Below are 21,402 nucleotides of genomic sequence, written 5' to 3'. Positions count from 1 at the left end.
TTTAAGATCTATTGGCAGCAATTATTCTAAAAGATGAAAAGATAATATGTAATCATATTCAATGTATGCAAAGTTTGAATATGGTTTCATCAAAAAAGCAAATTAAAATTAATTAAAATAATTCAAAAATTAAAATTACTTTTTACGTTTTCAAAAAATTGTCTTATGAAATATTCAACATTAGTTATTAAAATTATAAAACAAATACAAATTTAAAATTGACTAAGGTTTTCATTTAGTTTTTAAAAATTTACATAAATCTTATTGTATATGTTAATACAATTAAAACTACTCATAATTCTCATGTTCAATTTTCAGCTAGTTGAGCTGGTAGCACAATTCATGCTATGTCTAGAAGTAACATAAATGGCTTAATTCTATAAAATGTCCCTCAGCCACGAGGTGCAACTGTTGTGAATGTCATTATGATTTGTGGTTAATACCGGAACCATAAACTGCAACATGAAATGAAGCAAGAAACAGTATGCTTGGTATTACAGGAAATGATCTTTTATAATGCAAGAATCTACTGTCTTCTTCTTGTCTGTGAGAAATCATTTGACAAGTTAATTTGTCTTTTATCTTAGCTGAATGATTCCCCTGCTCAAATCTTCCCGGCACTCAAAGCATTATTTGTTTCACAGACTGGCAAGGAAACTGCCCACAAACATTTGTGGCATTTAAATACAGCTGCCTTCTCTTTCAAGGATATAGGATATTGGAAAAGATATGTAAGAAATGATTCCCTGGGTCTTGGGTGTTGTCATACATGAGAGTAGATATTTAGGGTTATAAGTCACGTTATTCCATATTGGAACACCAGACCTTAAGAAAAAAAGACCCTTCTTTTTCCTAATAGGGAAATGTTCACACATAAAAACATATAGAGAGACTATTAATCATCACTTAATTTTCCCTGTTATCATTATGGTCATGTGTTCTTTAATGAATGTGGGCAGCATCATAAAATGTTTTTAAAATTCATAAAAATAAGGTGTTTGCCTCTTTTTGTTGATTTGATGTTTTGATAAGTGTAGATCTCCAATCCTCCTTCAGTTGAATTCCACCAGGTTTAAGGGAGGAGACCACCCCTCATACTGTCTTATGCCCAATTTCTGCCTCCAAAGAAAGAAGAAGTAGAAACTAAAAGGCAGAAGTGAAACCACAAGCAGACCCGCCGGCACCACAGCCTGGGACTGGAGTCTTGCCGATGCTCCCAGCGAAAAAACTGCTTCCTTCTTTAACTTGGCGTCTGAGGGGTTTTTTCTGCGGCTTGTCCTGCTACATTTTTTGGTTCCCTGACGCGGAAGTGAGGCGATTAAAGGACGGTTGAGGCAGCCCCTTAGGCGGCTTAAGCTTGCCCTGTGGCGCATCCCTGCGGGGGACGCCAGTTAACTTGAGCCATGCAGATCCTGAGAGGGCTCCTGGGTAGGTAATTGCCCTGGTGGAACGCTTCACCAGAGCAGCGCGTGGCAGGCCCCCATGGAGGATCAACACAGTGGCTGAACACTGGGAAAGAACTGGTACTTGGAGTCTGGACATCTGAAACTTGGTAAGGCTAGTCTTTGGAACTTGCCCACTCCATTTGAGTGGAAGCGTGACCTGATCACCCATGGTGTGCCTGTACCGGCACTTTGGTTTTGTTTTCGACTTGACTTGAATTGCTTGATACTTTGGTTTTGGTTTTGACCTTCCTTGGATTTCTTGATACTCTGATTTTTGTTTTGATTCTGGTTTGGTATAAACTGTAAAAGTGTGTGTGTGCTCTTTTTACCCATTCTTTGTTTTGTGGTGTGTGTGTGGTGTGAGCATGGTGTTTTGTCTCGAGGAAACATGGGTCAGGCACAAAGTAAGCCCACCCCACTAGGAACTATGTTTAAAATTTTCAAAAAGGAATTTAAGGGAGAGACTATGGAGTCACCATGACACCAAGAAAACTTATAACTTTGTGTGAGACAGACTGGCCAGCATTAGAGATGGGTTGGCCATCAGAAGGAAGCCTGGACAGGTCCCTTGTCTCAAAAGTATGGCACTGGGTAACCTGTAACCCAGATCACTTCCCATATAGAGATTCTTGGTTGCAGCTAGTTTTGGATCTCCCACAGTGGTTAAGAGGACAGGCAGCAGCAGTACTAGTAGTAAAGGAACAGTTAGTTAAGGAAGGTTCTCCCTCCACCCACTGAGGGAAGTTGGCACCAAAAGTCCTGTTCGACCCAGCACCAGAAGAATCATGGCAGGAATTAGTACCAGCAATACCCCTTCTTTATCGAGAGGAAGGGCTCCCCACCCCAAGCCCACAGGACCTACATCTCCAGCAGATAACCATACCCCTAAACCACCCAGAGTAGACAAAAGAGGAAGTGAAACCGCAGGAGAAACTCTTCCCTTGGCAGCTTGTTTACTGCCCAAGACTGGAATCCAAATGCCCCTGAGAGTGCAGTGATATACTGGGGTAGATGAGGATGGACACATGGTGGAAAGGAGTATCTTGTGTATCAACTTTTCACCTCTGCTGACCTCCTCAATTGGCAAAATAATACTCCATCTTACACTGAAAAGCCTCAAGCTTTAATTGACTTGCTCCAAATAAGTTTGGGTATTATACAGTATCGGGAGAACCCACTCCCGGTAGTTAACGTGGGTTCTTTTCTATTTCCTATGTGTCTTGGCTGGTTTGAGAAATAAAGGGAAAGAGCACAAGAGAAATTTAAAGCTGGGTGTCCAGGGGAGACATCACATGTCGGCAGGATCCATGATGTTCTCTGAGCCGTAAAACCAGCAAGTTTTTATTAGCAATTTTCAAAAGGGGAGGGAGTGCATGAATAGGGTGTGGATCACAGAGATCACATACTTCACAAGGTAATAAAATATCACAAAGCAAATTGAGGCAGGGCAAGATCACAGGACCACCGAATGGGAAGAAATTAAAATTGCTAATGAAGTTTCAGGCATGCATTGTCATTGATAACATCTTATCAGGAAACAGGATTTGAGAGCAGACAACCTGTCTGACCAAAATTTATTAGGCGGGAATTTCCTTGTCCTAATAAGGCTGGGAGCGCTACAGGGGACAGGGGCTTATTTCATCCCTTTGGCTTTGACCATAAAAGACGGCACGCCTTAAGGGGGTCGTCTATAAAACTACCTTCAGGGCACATTCCCTTTCTCAGGGATGTTCCTTGCTGAGAAAAAGAATTCAGCAATATTTCTCCTATTTGCTTTTGAAAGAGGAGAAATATGGCTCTGTTCCATTCAACTCACTGGCCGCCAGAAGTCTTATCTCTAGTGTTCCCTGAACATTGCTCTTATCCTCTTCATTTTTCAAGATGCCCAGATTTCATATTGTTCAAACACACATGCTCTACAAACAGTTTGTGCAGTTGACGCAATCATCACAGTGTCCTGAGGCGACATTTATCCTCCTCAGTTTATGAAGAAGATGATGGGATTAAGAGATTAAAGACAAGCATAGGAAATCACAAGGGTATTGATTGGGGAAGTGATAAGTGTCCATGAAATCTTCACAGTTTATGTTCAGAGACTGCAGTAAAGACAGGTGTAAGAAATTATAAAAATACTAATTTAGGGAACTAATAAATGTCCATGAAATCTTCACAATTTATTTTCTTCTGTGGCAACTTCAGCCAGTCCCTCTGTTCGGGGTCCCTGACTTCCCGCAACAATACAGACTCATAATCCTACCTGGGCTGATTGCCACCAGCTGCTCATGTACCTCTTTAATACAGATGAAAGACGAAGGGTGCTCCAGGCAGCAACTAAGTGGCTAGAAGAGCACATCCCAGCCGATTACCAAAACCCCCAACAATAAGTAAGAATTCAGCTGCCAGGAACAGACCCCCAATGGGACCCGAATGAGGGACCAGACATGGAGAGGCTAAGACGGTACAATGAGGCATTAATAAAAGATCTAAAGAAAGGGGCTCAAATGGCTACAAATGTAAATACAGTCTCTGAGGTCATCCAAGGAAAAGAGAAAAGTCCAGTGCAATTCTATGAAACACTGTGAGGCTTACCGTATGTACACTCCTTTTGATAACAGATAGCCCTGAACATCAGCGCATGATTCACATGGCCTTAGTTAGTCGAAACATGGAAGATATCAGGAGAAAATTGCAGAAACAGCCTGGGTTTGCGGGTATGAATACCTCACAGTTACTGGAAATAGCCAATCAAGTGTTTGTGAATAGAGACGCAACAAGACGCAGAGAAAGCCCTAAGGAAGGCAAACGCCAGGCTAGGCGAAATGCCCACTTACTGGCCATGGCCATTAGGGGAATTCCTCCAAAAGGAGAGGGAAAGGGGGATTCCAGAAAGAATATCCAGTCTAATTGCCCATGCTTGCAACGTAATCAATGCGCCTATTGTAAGGAAATAGGACATTGGAAAGATAAGTGTCCCCATTGAAGGAAAAGCAAGGTGACTTGAACAAAAGACCTCAGATAAAGACCAGGGAGCTTTGTTCAATCTGGCTGAAGGGCTATTGGACTGAAGGGGACCAGGCTCAAGCGCCCCCAAGGAGCCTACAGTCAAGATTACAGTTGGGGGCAAGGGCATTACGTTTTTGGACGATAATGGTGCTGAACATTCAGTAGTGACCAACCCAGTCGCCCCCTTATCCAAGAAAACCATTGATATAATCGGAGCAATAGGAGTTTCCACTAAGCAAGCTTTCTGTCTACCATGGACCTGCTCAGTGAGGGGATATGAAATAGTTCACCAGTTCTTGTACATGCCTGACTGTCTCTTGCCCTTGCTGGGAAGAGACTTGCTTAGCAAGCTGAGAGCAACCATCTCCTTTACAAAACGGCTCTTTACAGCTAAAGTTACTCGGGAACAGGAGTTATTGTGGCCCTTATGGTCCCCAGGAGGAAGAATGGAGACTTTTCTAACCGAGCCAGGCCAAGAGATAAAACCAGCTCTAGCTAAGTGATGGCCCTGAGTATGGGCAAAGGATAATCCTCTGGGAATGGTGGTCAACCAAGCCCCTGTACTCATAGAAGTGAAGCCTGGGGCCCAACCAATTAGACAAAAGCAATATCCAGTTCCCAGAGAAGCTATCAAGGAATCCAGGTTCATCTCAGGCGCTTGAAAGCCTCTGGAATTATAGTTCCTTGCCAGTCTCCATGGAACAGCTCCCTCCTGCCTGTCCCTAAGCCAGGGACCAAGGACTACTGGCCAGTACAGGACTTGTGCTTGGTCAACCAAGCTACAGTGGCTCTGCACCCAACAGTTCCTAACCCTTACACATTGTTAGGGCTGCTGCTGGCTGAGGACAGCTGGTTTACCTGTCTGGACTTAAAAGATGCTTCTTTAGCATCAGACTAACTCCTGAGAGCCAGAAGCAGTTTGCCTTTCAGTGGGAAGATCCGGAGTCAGGTGTCACTACTCAGTACACTTGGACCCGGCTTCCCCAAGAGTTCAAGAACTCCCCTGCTATCTTCGGGGAGGCCCTGACTTGAGACCTGCAAAAGTTTCCTGCTAAAGAGCTAGGTTGTGTCTTGCTTCTGTACGTGGATGACCTCCTGCTGGGACACTCCACGACAGTTGGGTGTGCAAAAGGAACGTATGCCCTGCTTTGGCACCTGGAGGACTGTGGGTATAAGGTGTCCGAGAAGAAAGCTCAGATCTGCAGACAGCAGGTACACTACCTGGGATTCACTGTTTGGAAAGGGGAGCTCAGCCTAGGGTCAGAAAGAAAGTAGGTCATCTGCAGCCTACCGGAACCTAGAACCGGAAAGCAAGTAAGGGAATTCCTAGGAGCTGTGAGGTTTTGCAGATTATGGATTCCAAACTTTGCAGTACTAGCAAAACTTTTGTACAGGGTTACAAAAGGGGGCAACCAGGAGCCTTTTGAATGGGGGCCTCTACAGCAGCAAGCCTTTTGTAAGTTAAAGGAAAAACTTATGTTGGCCCCAGCCCTGGGACTATGAGATTTGACAAAGCCCTTTACACTCTATGTGTCAGAAAGAGAAAAAATGGCAGTTGGAGTTTTAACCCAGACTGTGGGGCCCTGGTCAAAGCCACTGGCTTATCTCTCATAACAACTAGATGGGGTTTCCAAAGGCTGGCCACCATGTCTAAGGGCCCTGGCAGCAACAGCCCTGTTAGGACAAGAAGCAGATAAACTAACCCTTGGGCAAAAGCTGAATATAAAGGCCCCCCATGCTGTGGTAACTTTGATGAATACCAAAGGACATCATTGGCTAACAAATGCCAGAGTAACCAAGTACAAAATCTTGCTATGTGAAAATAGTTATACAGCCCACATAACTATTGAAGTCTGTAACACACTAAATCCCGCGACCCTGCTCCCAGTACCAGAGAGCCCGGTCGAGCATAACAGTGTAGAGGTGTTGGACTCAGTCTATTCTAACAGACCTGAGCTTCGGGGCCAGCCACGGGCATCAGTAGACTGGGAATTACACATGGACAGGAGCAGCTTCATCAACCCACAAGGAGAAAGAGGTGCAGAATATGCGGTGGTGACTTTGGATGCTGTCATTGAAACCAAACCGTTGCCACAGGGCACTTCAGCCCAGAAGGCTGAGCTCTTTGCTTTAACTCGGGCTCTAGAACTCAGTGAAAGTAAGACTGTAAACATCTACATGGACTCTCGATATGCCTTTCTAACCCTCCAAGTGCATGGAGCATTATATAAGGAAAAAGGCCTGTTAAACTCTGGGGGAAAGGACATAAAATACCAACAAGAAATTCTACAATTATTAGAGGCAGTGTGGAAACCTCAGAAGGTGGCAGTCATGCACTGCAGGGGACACCAGCGAGCCTCCACCTCAGTGGCCTTAGGAAACTCTCGAGCTGAATCAGAAGCTCGAAAAGCAGCATCTACCCCTTACCGGGCATCGGTAGCAGCCCCCTTACTCCTCAAACACCTGACCTGAGGAAGAAAAAGACTTCTTCCACGCAGAAGGGGGGCAAGTAATAAAAGGAGGATGGATCAGACTGCCAGATGGGAGTGTAGCTGTGCCGCAGTTGCTAGAAGCCACAATCGTATTGGCCATACGCGAAACCACTCATCTAGGACAAGAGTCACTTGAAACATTGTTAGGCCGGTACTTCTACATCTCACACTTGCTAGCCCTTGCCAAAGCAGTAGCATAACGGTGCGTTACTTGCCGACAGCACAATGCGAGGCAAGGCCCCACTGTTCTGCCCAGTATACAAGCTTATGGAGCGACTCCTTTTGAGGATCTTCAGGTAGATTTCACAGAAATGCCGATATGTGGAGGTAACAAGTATTTGCTGGTTCTTGTGTGTACTTATTCTAGGTGGGTAGAGGCTTATCCAACACGAACTGAAAAGGCAGACGAGGTAACCCGTGTGCTTCTCCGAGATCTTATTCCTCGGTTTGGACTGCCTTTATGAATCGGCTCAGATAATGGGCCGGCATTTGTGGCTGACTTGGTACAGAGGACAGCAAAGGCATTAGGAATCACTTGGAGGCTACATGCCGTCTACCGACCTCAGAATTCCGGAAAGGTGGAGCGAATGAATTGGACTATCAAAAATAGTTTAAGGAAAGCATATCAGGAAACAGGATTAGAGTGGATACAGGCCCTTCCTATGGTATTATTTAAAATTAGATGCACTCCTTCTAAGAAAACAGGACACTCCCCTTATGAAATACTGCATCATAGGCCTCCTCCTATACTACAGGAACTTCCAGGCACTCCCCCAGAGTTAGGTGAAATTGAATTACAGCGACAGCTACAGGCTTTAAGAAAAATTACACAGTCTCAACTTGGGTAAATGAGAGGTGTCTCATCAGCTTATTCTCCCCAGTTCACCCTTTCTCTCCAGGTGATCGCGTGTGGATCAAGGACTGAAACGTAGCCCCTTTGCGGCCACGGTGGAAAGGACCTCAGACCGTCATCCTGACCACCCCCATGGCTGTAAAGGTAGAAGGAGTCCCAGCCTGGATCCACCACAGCTGTGTGAAACCTGCAGCCGCTGAAACCTAGGAGGCAAAACCGAGCCAGGACAACTCCTGCAAAGCGCTCTGAAGAGGACGACAAGCCCTGCTCCAGTCACACCCGGAAGCTGACTGGTCTATGCGCGGCCGAAGTATGAGGAGAATCATCATAAGATTCATTTTCCTTATAATTTGGACTTGAATAGTAAAAACTTTCACTGATTTTCCCCACATGGAGGACTGCTCTCAGTGTATACATCAGGTTACTGAGGTAGGGCAACAAGTTAAAACAATCTTTCTGTTCTATAGTTACTATGAATGTCTAGGAACTTTAAAAGGAACATGTTTATATAATGACACTCAGTACAAGGTATGTAGCCCAGGAAACGACCGACCAGATGTGTGTTATGACCCCTCTGAGCCTCCCATGTCCACAGTTTTTGAAATAAGATTAAGAACTGAAGAGTGGTGAGGACTCATAAATGATACAAGTGAAGTATTACCCAGAACAGAAGAAAAAGGGGTGCCCAAACGCATAATCTTGAAATTTGATGCCTGTGCTATCTTTAATAGCAATGAGTTAGGAAGGGAATGTGGCATTTTTAGTTAGGAAAAAGGCTACATGACTGAAAATAAGTACATTAGTCATGAATTAGGACTGTGTGGAAATGAATGTGGATACTGGTCCTGTGTCATTTGGGCCACTTGGATAAAAAAATGAAAAGGATCCAGCCCACCTTCAGAAAGGAAAAAATGGCCCTTCCTGTACTAAGGGACAATGTAACCCCTTAGAGGTAGTAATAACCAATCCCCTTGATCCTCGTTGGAAAAAAAGGTGAGCGTGTGACATTAGGAATCAATGGGGCCAGACATATTTACTTGGGATCCTCAAGTAAATATCTTGGCTCGAGGAGAAGTTTACAAACGCTCTCCTGAGCCAGTGTTTCAAACTTTCTATGATGAACTAAATGTGCCAGTACCAGAAATTCCAGGAAAAACAAGAAATTTGTTTTTGCAATTAGCCGAGCATGTAGCCCAGTCTCTCGGTGTCACTTCATGTTATGTATGTGGAGGAACTGTAATGGGAAATCAATGGCCATGGGAAGCCTGAGAATTAGTACCTGTTACAGACCCAGTTTCTGATGAATTCCCTGCTCAAAAGAATCACCCTGATAATTTCTAGATCCTAAAAGCCTCAATTATTGGACAATATTGCATAGCTAGAGAAGGAAAAGAATTCACTCACCCCATAGGACAACTTAGTTGTCTGAGACAGAAACTGTATAATGTTATCACAAAAACAGTCACTTGGTGGAGTTCAAATCACACAGAGAGAAATCCATTTAGTAAATTCCCAAAGTTGCAAACCGTGTGGACCCACCCGGAGTCCCACCGGGACTGGACAGCCCCCACTGGATTAACTGGATATGTGGGCATAGAGCTTACACGAAATTACCTGACCAGTGTGCAGGTAGTTGTGTTATTGGCACCATTAAACCATCTTTCTTCCTACTGCCCATAAAAACAGGCGAACTCCTGGGCTTCACTGTCTATGCTTCCCACAAAAAGAGAAGCATAGCTATAGGAAATTGGAAAGATGATGAAACTTCCCTGAGAGAATCACACAATATTATCGTCCTGCTGCTTGGGCACAAGACAGCTCATGGAGATACCGGACCCCCATTTACATGTTCAACTGAATTATACGGTTACAAGCTGTCTTACAAATTATCACTAATAAAACTGGCAGAGCCTTGACTATTCTAGCCTGGCAAGAAACTCAGATGAGAAATGCTATCTATTAAAATAGATTGGCTCTCAACTACTTGCTAGCAGCTGAAGGACGGGTCTGTAGAAAATTTAACCTTACTGATTGCTGTCTACACACAGATGATCAAGGGCAAGTAGTTGAAGGCATAGTTAGAGATATGACAAAACTGGCACATGTGCCCGTGCAAGTGTGGCATGGATTTGATCCTGGGGCCATGTTTGGAAAGTGGTTCCCAGCTCTAGGAGGATTTAAAACTCTTATAAAAGGAGTTATAATAGTAATAGGAACCTGCTTACTTCTCCCTTGTTTGCTACCTATACTTCTTCAAATAATAAAAAGCTTCATCGCTTCATTTCAAGGCAGAAATGAAATCCACAAGCAGACAGCCCAGCACTGCACCCTGGGCCTGGTGGATAAAGATTGACCACTGATCTAATTGGTTATGTTATCTACAGATTACAGACATTGTATAGAAAAGCACTGTGAAAATCTCTGTCCTGTTCTGTTCCATTCTAATTACCGGTGCATGCAGCCACCAGTCACATACTCCCTGCTTGCTCAATCAATCACGACCCTCTCAAGTGGAACCCTTAGAATTGTGAGCCCTTAAAAGGGACAGGAATTGCTCACTCAGGGAGCTCGGCTCTTAAGATAGGAGTCTTGTCGATGCTCCCGGCCGAATAAACCGCTTCCTTCTTTAACTTGGTGTCTGAGGGGTTTTGTCTGTAGCTTGTGCTTGTCTGCAGCCTGTCCTGCCACAGGTTCAGATGGGGCCAATTCTCCATTCCTTGCCACAGTAGGGAGAACAAGTCTCAGTCATGGCAAATCAATGTGTCTTCTTTCCACAGCTAGATGATTTAGGGGCAGGAGCACGTCTCAAGTCAGAAAGACCAAATTATCCCAAAAATTATTTGCTGGGACTGTTGGGGGGCAACAGTCTCTTTCCCCTGTGGGATGGAATATTGAAGTTAGGAGTAAGAAGTCTGGGGTTACTGGTGGCCATCTTGCCTGTCACATACCTGGTCCTAATGTGACAAATCAAGCCAAGTAAAGACAAGTTGAACAAAGGAAAAGAGTATGAACCCTGTCGACAAACCTGAGCTCCTGGAAATAGCCACAAATAAGGCCACACAGACACTGAGAGATAAGAAATATAGGAAGAGCACAACAGCATTATTGAAGCCCCTAAACTCCCTTTTTCTGAGGTTGACTACACCTCTGTACTTAGAGTTAGTTACATGAGTCAATAAATCCTCTCTTTTTGCTTAAATTCAATTGAATATCTTCCTCTTCCAATAATAAAAGCCCTGATGAATACTTTAAGGTGATTTATAATAGATGATTAAGTACGGATACATATATAACAGGCACTATCTAGATATGGCAAGTGGGATGGAGGAAGATGGAAAAGGAGCATATGCTTATATTTCTAGTGTTGATATAAGTGATTAAAAACTGCACCAGGGCAAATAGTGTGCTTGGCAGACCCTCTCTCAGCAGGCTTAGTAGTATTGAGGGAGGTATAGTATAGTATAGTATAGTATAGTATAGTATAGTATAGTATAGTATAGTATAGAGTGAAGCAAAGGTATGTTGGTCTAGTGTCCCTACATAATAGACTTTTAAGTTGTTATTAAATTGTTGAAAGTAAAAGTACATAGGACATGAATGACATTGCGTGACACTAAGAATAAAGTCATCAGCAGTATTTCCATCTCTGCTGCCTGCACTTCCTTACTGGTTCACACCACACTGGTTCTGTGGAGCAAATCTGAAATCTTGGATTTGCCAGACAGATTGCACTATTTCAATTATTTTGTTTTGAGAGATGGGTGCTTTTAAAAATTGATTCAACAATAGTAAGGCAATTAACAATCTTTATGAAAAATAATAGAAAAATGCAGTATTTGGGAAAGTCTGTTTTATTTTTTAAAACCACTTTATTGAGGTATGATCTATATATAAAAAGCTGTCCCTATTTAATGTATACTACTGGAGGAAGTAGAAGATAAGTATACACTGTGAAACCAGCACCACAATATGTACCTTAAATATATCCATTCCCTCCAAAAGCTTCCTCCCGTCCTTCTATTTGTTGCTATTGTTTTGTTTGATAAGAGCACTTAACATAAAATCTGCCCTCTTAGCAAATTTTTAAGAAAAAAAAAAACCATTTTAATTTAGCAGTCTCTTCAGCATTAGCACATATGTAAGAAATAGTAAAATAGGCCAGGCGTGGTGGCTCATGCCTGTTATCTCAGCATTTTGGGAGGCCAAGGCTGGTGGATCACCTGCGGTCAGGAGTTCCATAACACCCTGGCCAACATGGCAAAACCCCGTCTCTACTAAAAATATGGAATTTAGCTGGGTGTGGTGACATGCACCTGTAGTCCCAGCTACTCAGGAGGCTGTGGCAGGAGAATCTCGTAAACATGGGAGGTGGACGTTGCGGTGAGCCGAGATCATGCCACTTCACTCCAGCCTGGCGACAGAGCGAGACTCCGTCTCAAAAAAAAAAAAAAAAAGTAAAATGTAGTTAAGATTTCTCTGTTTTTATGTTTTGTTTTGAAATTTACTTGGCTACAAACAGCAAATTTTGAATAATGAATCATTAAATTTAAAAATCCTTATAATCATTTGCCTGAGACCATACCAACAATAAAGTTGAATCATTCCATTGCCAAAGAGCCACAGAAAAATACTAATTTAATAAATTAAAGTGTTTTCTTACAATACATTGGAAATCAAGATTTAAATCCTTTCACTGTTTTAATAGAAATTAAGAACTATCATAAGGAAAAGTTTTCATATATGACAAGTTTCATATTATAATAGCCCGTTTGTTATTTTTATTTTTTATTTATTTATCTTTTTTTGAGACAGAGTTTCACTCTTGTGCCCAGGTTGTAGTGCAATGGTGTGATCTCGGCTCATTGCAACCTTGGCTTCCTGGGTTCAAGCAATTCTCCTGCTTCAGCCTCCCAAGTAACTGGGATGACAAGCACCCACCACCACGCCTAGCTAATGTTTTGTATTTTTTGTGGTGACAGGGTTTCATCACCTTGGCCAGGCTTGTCTCGAACTCCTTACCTCAGGTCATGCATCCACCTCAGCCTTTCAAAGTGCTGGGATTACAGGCGTGAGCCACCATGCCCGACCTATGATAGTCAGTTGAAAAAAAAACAAAAAAATAAATGCCATTATCCTCATCGAAAATTAAAAACTTATTATCTAACTTAGCCTTTGTAAATCTTATTTACTGGAAGTCTTTTATTCAGAATATATTGTCAAAATATTCTACAAGATACTATATAATATACATAGAAAAATAATAGATGATATCAATATAAATATTACTTATATGAATATTTATTGTTACCTAGCAGGTTTGTTTTGCTGTGCATAATTCATCAAATGGAAAAGATGCTTCTTAGTTTAAAATATATTTTATGCCTAATATCTTTGTATTTCTTAGAGATTAAGTAACCTATCAGTAGCTATAGATGTGTTGTAAACATGTTAAACAAACTAGAAGAATCTTTCAAGAATCTTGTAATCTAAACTGATGATAACTTCATAGTTCTGTACTATCATAGCACATGAAAAGTGAACAATATGAATCATTCAGTTATCTTATCTGACTAGTAGAAAATGTCAGTATATTTACAAATCAAAAAGTTTACTGAATTTAAGTATAAACTTGCAGATACTGAGTTTTTAAAAATATAAAACTTGAAATTTTGGAGACCTGTGGGCATTACCAAAAGTTGTTTAAAAATTAATATACCTCCAGAGAATATATGTGAAATAAATTTCTTAACTTCCATATACAGAATCTCATTTTCAAACTTTTAAAGTTAGACACAGAATTTACAGCAGTAATAAAACATCTCCTTTGCTAGACATTGATGAGTTTTAATTGTTTAGTGTTTTTTTGTTGTTGCCGTTTTGCTTATACATACACATGTTCTTATAGAATAAGGTATTGACTCAAAACACCTTAAACATTGACAGCTGACTGGGCAGCTCACGCCTGTAATCCCAGCACTTTGGGAGGCTGAGGTGGGCAGATCACGAGGTCAAGAGATTGAGACCATCCTGGCCAACATGGTGGAACTCCTGTCTCTACTAAAAATACAAAAAATTAGCTGGGCGTGGTGGCACACACCTGTAGTCCTAGCTACTTGGGAGGCTGAGGCAGGAGAATCGCTCGAACCTGGGAATCAGAGGTTGCAGTGAACCGAAATTGCGCTTCTGCACTCTGGCCTGGCAACAGAGCAAGACTCCGTCTAAAATAAAAATAAAAATAAAAATAAATAAAAAGTTGACAGCCTTGGCTAAGGGATAATATAAGAACATTTAATTCATTGTGCTTCCCAAACTGTGATTGCTAGGTCCATTTTTCTGTTATTAAAAACTAGTTGAAGCATGTTAAAGACAACTTAATATTTCATCAATACATTTTCCAGATCCTTATTAAAATATCTGTACCATTTTACATTTCCACTTGCTTGATTGACAATAATTCATTAAAATCAGTCTCTTAATATATGGTAAGCACTGTGCTAAGCACATTACAGTCATCTCATTTAAATCTTCATTAATCACACTATGAGATAGGTGCTATTGTTATTTCCAATTTTTACTAGGAAAATGGAGACTTGCCCTAGACCCCACAACCTATAAAAGTTGAACAGCAATGCCAGTCAGGTTTGTCTGTCTCCCGAGTTCATCTTCTTAACCACTACACTGTTGGTTCATTTTGACTAATGCAATAGTTTAAAAAACAAAACAGAAACAACTTGTATTTGTTTTTATTATTTTTTTAAACACATGTTTTTCTCCTTCGTGAACTTCTTTCTGGAATTGTCTTTTATTTATTTTAAAATTTGAATACTAATACTTTTCCTATTGTTTTGTTTGTATTCATTTATATTATCTATGTAATTATAAATATTTTCCCCGTTTTATTTTTTCTTAATTTTTATATAAGGAATTTTTAAATAGAAAAAAAACCTATAGACTTTTTTTCAGAACAGAATTTTCAAAAATCTCTGGGCCAGTTTTTTCATATATTTGAGGAGAGTTAAGGACATATACTCAGCTAATTGCTAATCTCTGAGTATAGCTTGAGAGGCAGTAGGTAAGATATATACTATACTAACATTGTAATATCAAATTTTTATTGGAACTTCCACAATTATGTGTTTTATGATAATCAGTGTTGTTGAATTAAAATTTTGCTTATTTGTGAGATTTACTTAGAATTAAGATATATAGCTGTCTTCCTCACTAAAACATAAGATCTAGAAGAAAAAAAATATATATACATAAACTATGTCTAGATGTTGTGAAATATGCAGAGATATGGTACGTATTATGCTTGACTGTTTTTTCCTCAGTATTTTTTTTAAACCAGGAAAATACATAAATACAACAAAAAGAAAAACCCATCATAATTTTGTTGGCTTTCTCTGCCCCATTCCAGTTTTGGAAATAATCTTGACCTAAATCCAGACAGATGGCCGAGGGTTGAATGTCACGTTTGCTTTGCTGTTGGTCTTGTTATGAACTAAGATTTTATTTTTTTCTATAATAAATGAAAGTGACAAGGTAATGCCAATACAAGGATGAGTAAATGTTTGACAAAATGAATTCCAAGGATACAATTCAAACATTTGTCAGGAGCCTGAGATAATTGCTTTTTGTTTTGTTACGCCTTTCCAATTTGTCCATAAATAAAAATATTTACAATTTAGGATTCACTCTGTCTCACAGGATAGGATATGTATGACCTTACAGATTTATAGAAAACTTATCTATGGGCCGGGCGCGGTGGCTCAAGCCTGTAATCCCAGCACTTTGGGAGGCCGAGACGGGCGGATCACGAGGTCAGGAGATTGAGACCATCCTGGCTAACCCGGTGAAACCCCGTCTCTACTAAAAAAAACACAAAAAACTAGCCGGGCGAGGTGGCGGGCGCCTGTAGTCCCAGCCACTCCGGAGGAGGCTGAGGCAGAAGAATGGCGTGAACCTGGGAGGCGGAGCTTGCAGTGAGGTGAGATCCGGCCACTGCACTCCAGCCTGGGTGATAGAGCCAGACTCCGTCTCAAAAAAAAAAAAAAAAAAAAAGAAAACTTATCTATGTTAATACGAAGAAAAAAGAAGATGAAATAACCATGGTCTATTTCCAACCAACAGCAAACGTTCTCACACTCTTAACTCCTGCTTTTGTTTAGGAAAAGGATAGTATGAGTCATTATGAAAAACAGTCCCCCCCACACCTGTTTCCCCTACCCCTCTCACAACTCTCTAAGTGCACATGTATGCGCATGTGTACACAAACGCACCCACACGCTGAGAATTCAGCCCAAAAAATACAGGAGGGACAACTTTATAGAGATGGGTTTATTTAAGACAATGTATATAAACATTTTCTGCAAAATTCACTAAACTATAGAAAAGACAAACTCAAATGGGAGCAGTAAAGCATTTTTTAATGCTGTTTGTTTTTATTAGATTAAAAGCAAAAAAGTGATAATAAGATCCATAGGGGCTGTACGCTAACGGAAGATGAAGAACTGCTTTGTAATGTGAAATTTTGCCTTCACATTATATGACTTTAAGTGCACCAAGTTCTTTATATGGAAAACTGGTTTTCAACTGGATACCGGGCAAGCTGTAAAGATGATCTCACATTGCCAAATGGGCCTTCAGCTGCTTTTCTAATTGACTTTTCCACGGTTTGTTGCTTAGTGTTACACATACTAATGTGTCATCCTAGACTAATCTGATTTTCAAGTCTCACCCTGCCTGTGTTTGTAGGTTTCAATCTTACAATTCCTCTGCTATTACCCTCCAAAATTGTTGAAACTGACTACTTCTGTTGTTAGAAGCATGATATAGAAAGTATTGGTGCTCATAACTACGATACCTGACACATAAGTTTCCCAGTTGATACCAGTAAAGCCAAGAGACCCTAAGTCCAGTGTGTTTCTCAACAATTATTCAGTACAGGGAGAAACACTCCTAGTTGTTTCCTAGGCAACCATTTCATGAAAAATGTGCAGTTATATTTCATTTCATCCCATTTTCTATTTTTCTAGAACTGGCTAAATTTTCCCTTTATTTTCCAACATCCATTGCTCCTCACATTTCCCTTTATACATTATCTTTGGTATTTCTTCTTCTCTTGCCTTTCTCCCCTGTTCTTTCCTGCTATTAATTATCTAACTTTCTTTCCCTTAGGAATGAGATCAAAACAAATACTTGTCTTTAAAGTTGCCCTGTCAACTACCATCTGGTTACCGTTTTGTTCCTTTTTAGAAAATCAACAGTAGACCCTTCGTGAATGTGGGAATTCTATTCACTTTTGCTTCCAGGGCATGGTTGCGTCCCAGCTTATTAAGATGTAGAAGTCTTAGTGCTTTGGAATCTAATTTACACATCTGCCTGCTTTCTTGGAAGGCTGAGGGAATTCGAAATGCTGTTTCTTAAACAACACCAAAAACAAACAAAGAGAAAGAGCCAGAGAAATTTTCATCTGGGGAGAGATTCCTTTTGTCAGTAGATGGCCAGCAGAGTAAGTCAGATATTCAAGAAACACATCAAGTGTTCTGGGAGGGGAGTATTTGAATGCTAAGCAGCCATTTGTGTGGATCCAGGCTTCTTACAGCTTCCAGGTCTTGTTCTCTGATGTGGAGATCTTTTTGACAAGAGTAAGTTAGTTTTTGTTAGTTGCCACTCAATCCCGTTTATTGGCTAAGAGTAAAATAGAAAATAATTTATTTTATATAACTTAAGAAAAATACCAAGGTTTAATAGCACCCATCCCATTTCTTTACTACACACACACACACACACACAAAGCCTTTTAAGCTCCCCTGTTGCCTGCAGGATAAAGTCCAGGTGCCTTAGCCTGCTGTTCCTGGATCTCTAGAATCTACTCTGAGCCTCATTTCCAACCCTGTTTTTCTTGTCTCCCACCACTTTCTCTCTGCGCCTCAGTGCCAACCACCCCAGGCTGATTCTCTCGAAATACCAGTGTGCACTTCTGCCATCTCTGAGCTTCTTCTCAATGTGAAGTACTCTCCCTTTCCCTGCCCATCTCTCTGTCCCATTTTTCTGGACCCACGTCCATCTTCCCTCTGTGTCCACAACCTGTAAGTGGCCCTCACTCAGGCCCTTGCTTGGCATGGCTCACGCTCACCATGTGTTTCCATGCACCGTCTCCCCCGTCATCGTTGTACATACCTGTACTCAGACAGGCAGCAGAAAGACAGCTACTGGTGGGTTCCTTTCTTCTCCTTTCTCTCTGGCCATCATTGCCAGAAGAACTCAGATATGGAAACTCCAGAAGCATCTAAGAATAGGGACTCGTTGGTGTGAGGAGAAACAGAAAGATTATTTCAAAGGGCAAAAATCTTAAGAAAAGGAGAACACCTTATGGTTCCCAGCCAGTCAGATGGGATGACTCATTATCCAGGATAATATGGTATAACACACATGTAACATAGTCAGACATGTGGCAGTATGGGGCTGCCTATTTCTATACCTTGGAGAAGCAGTGAGGGGGAGTGAGGACAGTTTCAGGAAGGCATTCAATAGAAAACTATGAAAGTAATTGAGTAAATGAACACAGCATTACTTTCTTTAGGGATTCTGATCATTTCTTTAATTAATACTGAGAATGATATAATTCAGTTGTTGAATGTGCGATTGTAGATACTATATGCACAATACAGCCTGTTTTCTTTAGTTTGAAAACTAAACACAGAAAAAATAGAAAACAAATTAAAAAAGAAATATTAATTTAGTTGCAAGTTAAAATACAAATATTATTACTGATAATCCATTTTATTGTCTCAAAATTTCTCTTAAAATGAGTCCAAAATTCAGGGACTACAAGAATTAGCTAGAATTTAGAGGACTTTTCAATAAATTCACTTTGCATATAAGAAAACTGAAGTTCCAAGAAATAAAGGAACACTTGTATTGAAAAGAACCTGTGAATGGAAGAGAACCACTCTTTCTTTTTCTTTTGGATTTTCTGTCACTCTTGGTGACACAATCATCCAGTCACCGGACCTCATTTTCTGCTAATAGATAAAGTAACTAACAAGATATCTCTTTGGGTCTACACGTTCCTCCTCCTGGCCAACCGCCTAAACATCTATTGCTATAGGGAAGCAGATGTTTTCATCAGAAGAGTGACATCATCCATTTCGTTAATTACCAGTAGACGACAAGCACCTGAGGAGGAGACCCAAGCGCTTCTTGACTGTGGTGTCAAAGGGGAAGACTTAGGAAGATGGCGCCCACGGAGGGCAGGCCTGTGCAGGAGGTGCCTGTGTAAGTTGCCTCAGAACCTTGTTGCTAAAACAGCACTCGTTCAAGGTGTAGAGCTCAGTGCACAGGAAGTGTGTCCTGTTCCTCCTCTATATTTAGTGTCTTTTTTTAAAATCCCAACCATGACAAGAGGCACCAGGAACCAAAATTATCCCTATGCTTAGACCAAAGACTTCAGAGGTTGTGCAGCATGGATCTACCCATGTAAGGGGAACCCCAGGGAAAAAAGAAGGTGGTGGGGATCAGAGCTCAATTCTGCACATGCTGAGTGCCCTTCAAACAGACTTTAAGAAGAGGCAGTCTTGTCTTTAAGCACACCCTCAACGTTAATTATCATCTTAACCTTTTAACTAATCTGTGCTTCAGTTTCCTCAGCTGTAAAAGGAGAACAAGAATAAATCCTGTGTCATGGGGTTGCTGTGAAAATTAAAAGAGTTAATATGGATAAAGCACTTAGAACAGTATTGCTGTATGTTTGCTCTCATTTGGGGAGATGATGTAGGTTAGTGATTAAAAGCCTGGATTCTGGAACCAACTTGCTTTGGTTTGAAGCTTGGCTTTACCATTTACTCATGTGAGCTTGGACAGTACCTCTCTGGTCCTATTTTCTCATATGTTGGCCTATTGTGAGAATTAAATAATCTCTGAAAGCACTGAGAACAGTTTTAATACATACTAAGGGTTAGTTGTTACTATCTGTCCCTTCCCCTTGTTAACTACCCACATGTGGCCTGTCACTGAATGTACGTTTTCCTGTAGAGCGAAAGCACTCCAGAGATTTCAGAAGCTGTGCTCAGAATCTCTCACCCTAATAGGACCACGCCAGGACTACCTGGCCAGCATCCCCTTTGTGCACTCAACTTTCCCACGTAACACACAGTGGGATTTGTGGAAAACAATCCCCCTATTTTCCTTCCTTCTCTTAGAAGTCCAGGAATAATAATCTTGTTAACCCCAATCCCTCCACTTCGGAGAAACCAATCTTTCTTCTAATTGGAAGGGGAACTATTAAGCAATAAGATGGTATTTTGAATTAAATCAAGAATAAAGCCACACATTCACATACCATTTACTTGAGTTCAAACTGCCAGGGCTCTTCCAACTCTAAAAGTCACAATTGAAAATAGTGCTTTAAACTTGAAAGACATCAAAGGTCTGTTTTGAACTGAAGCTTGTAGAGAACTCAGGATTGTTCGTAATTTGATTTGAATGAATAAAATGTTTCTGTATTGCTATTTTACATTTTTTCAAAAAAGATCCAGATGACCCTGTTACACAGAAAAAGGAACTCTTTGTTACACCTCAGAAAAAATGATAGACTTTATGTTCTTTTTATTTATTTATTTATTTATTTTTATCTTTTTTTTTTATTATACTTTAAGTTCTGGGATACATGTGCAGAACGTGCAGGTTTGTTACACGTGCCATGGTGGTTTGCTGCAGCCATCAACCCATCATCTAGGCTTTAAGCCCCACATGCATTAGGTATTTGTCCTAATGCTATTCCTCCCCTTACTCCCTATATATTCTGAAGAAGTGTATTTTTTTTTAATATATATTTAGGGGGTATGTATCGTTTTGTTACATGAATATATTGCCTAGTGGTGAAGTCTGGGCTTTCAGTGTAGCCAACACCTGAATAGTGTACATTGTACCCAACAGGTAATTTCTCATCTCACTCCCACCCCTTCCAAGTCTCCAATGTCTACGATTCCACTTTCTATGTCCGTATGTATGCATTATTTAGTTCCCACTTATTAGTGAGAACATGTTGTACTTAAGTAAAATAACTCAGACACTTTCTGAAGGCCTCCAGTTCTATTCATGTTGCTGCAAAAGATATGATTTTATTCTTTTTAGGGCTAAGCAGTATTCCATTGTATTGTACCACATTTGTTTTATCCAGTCATCTACTGATAGACGTAGGTTGATTCCTAATTTTTGCTAATATGAATAGTGCTATGATAAACGTACTGGTGCAGGTATCTTTTTAACATAATGATTTATTTTTCCTTTGGGAGAAGTATATTTTTAAGGTATATTAGAACACCTTCTTTTGGTACCTAAGAACATAGGGTATCCTGAAAAACCGGTAGCCACAGAATAGCAAACTGTTATAATTTTATTCTTCTTGTGTCTCTTGAAAAAATTGTGTTTGAAATACTGTAGTTTTGGTTGCTATTTTGTTTTGCAATACTCCTGACCAACACGTGTAGCAGAATTGGTAAAACAAACTGGAAACCTCAGGCATGCCTCAATTAAATTTTTTGTAGAGCCAGTGGGAGCAGAGCACCACCTAGTGTCAATTTTGAATAATTCTCTCAGATAAGAA

General features: G+C 40.7%; 2 long non-coding RNA genes across 2 annotated transcripts in view; both read left to right on the top strand.

Moving 5' to 3' along the window:
* The first annotated feature begins 377 nt into the window (after positions 1–377).
* LOC144340272 (uncharacterized) overlaps positions 378–21,402 on the top strand; it is a 70,214-nt gene continuing 49,189 nt past the window's right edge. Inside the window, exon 1 of the long non-coding RNA XR_013416177.1 lies at positions 378–1,552. This is a non-coding gene — a long non-coding RNA (uncharacterized LOC144340272). The remainder of the gene's footprint in view (positions 1,553–21,402) is intronic.
* On the top strand, positions 1,562–10,071 carry LOC144340271 (uncharacterized). Its single transcript, XR_013416176.1, has 2 exons — positions 1,562–5,660; positions 7,840–10,071. It is a non-coding gene; the product is annotated as an uncharacterized LOC144340271 (long non-coding RNA).

Source organism: Macaca mulatta, chromosome 4, assembly GCF_049350105.2.
Source record: "Macaca mulatta isolate MMU2019108-1 chromosome 4, T2T-MMU8v2.0, whole genome shotgun sequence".
Lineage (NCBI taxonomy): Eukaryota > Metazoa > Chordata > Mammalia > Primates > Cercopithecidae > Macaca > Macaca mulatta.
This window is presented reverse-complemented; position numbering and strand designations above follow the sequence as displayed.